The 887-nt window shown below is 39.0% G+C and overlaps 1 protein-coding gene across 1 annotated transcript in view; it reads left to right on the plus strand.

Annotated features, from left to right (window-relative positions):
• The first annotated feature begins 873 nt into the window (after positions 1 to 873).
• The window catches only part of MAPK1 (mitogen-activated protein kinase 1), a 171,702-nt gene continuing 171,688 nt past the window's right edge, over positions 874 to 887 (plus strand). Inside the window, exon 1 of the mRNA XM_006877634.1 lies at positions 874 to 878. The gene's annotated coding sequence lies outside the window, so the exon portion shown is untranslated. The remainder of the gene's footprint in view (positions 879 to 887) is intronic.

Genomic DNA, 887 nt, shown 5'->3' on the forward strand with positions numbered 1-887 from the left:
GAGGATACCAGAAAGATGTTTACTTGTGCTTTATTAACTATGCAAAGGCTTTCGATAGTGTGGATCATGACAACTTATGAACAACATTGTGAAGTATGAGTATTCCTGAACACTTAATTGTGCTCATGAGGAATCTGTACCTGGACCAAAAGGTAGTTTTTCTAACAGAACATGGGTACACTAAATGGTTTTAAATTAAGAAAGGTGTGCGACAGGGTTGTATTCTTTCACCATACTTATTCAACCTGTATGCTGAGCAAATAATCTAAGAAGCTGGGTTGTATAAAGAAAAACTTGGCATCAGGATTGGAGGGAAGGCTCATTAACAACCTGCGATGTGCAGATGATACAACCTTGCTTGCTGAAAGCGAAGAGGAGTTAAAACATTTACTGATGAAAATCAAAGAGCACAGCCATCGGTATGGATTACATCTCAATGTAAAGAAAACAAAAATCCTCATCACTGGAACAATAAACAACATTCTTATCAACAGAGAAAAGATAGAAGTTGTCAAGGACTTCATTCTTCTTGGATCAACTATCAACTCTCATGGAATCAGCAGACAAGAAATCAAAGGACGTATTGCATTAGGCAAATCTGCTGCACAAGGCCTTTTTAAAGTGTTAAAGAGCAAAGATGTCAGCTTGAAGACTAAGGTGCGCCTGACCCAAGCCATGGTATTTTCAATAATCTCTTATGCATGCAAAATCTGGAGAGTGAATAAGGAAGACCATAGAAGAATTGATGCTTTTGAGTTATGGTGTTGGAGGAAAATATTGAAAGTTCCATGGGCTGCCAAAAGAACCAACAGATTCGTTTTGGAAGAAGTGCAGCCAGAGTGCTCCTTGGAGGTCAGGATGGCCAAACTTCATCTCTCGTACTTTGG

This window comes from Chrysochloris asiatica, unplaced genomic scaffold, assembly GCF_000296735.1.
Source record: "Chrysochloris asiatica unplaced genomic scaffold, ChrAsi1.0 scaffold00545, whole genome shotgun sequence".
Lineage (NCBI taxonomy): Eukaryota > Metazoa > Chordata > Mammalia > Afrosoricida > Chrysochloridae > Chrysochloris > Chrysochloris asiatica.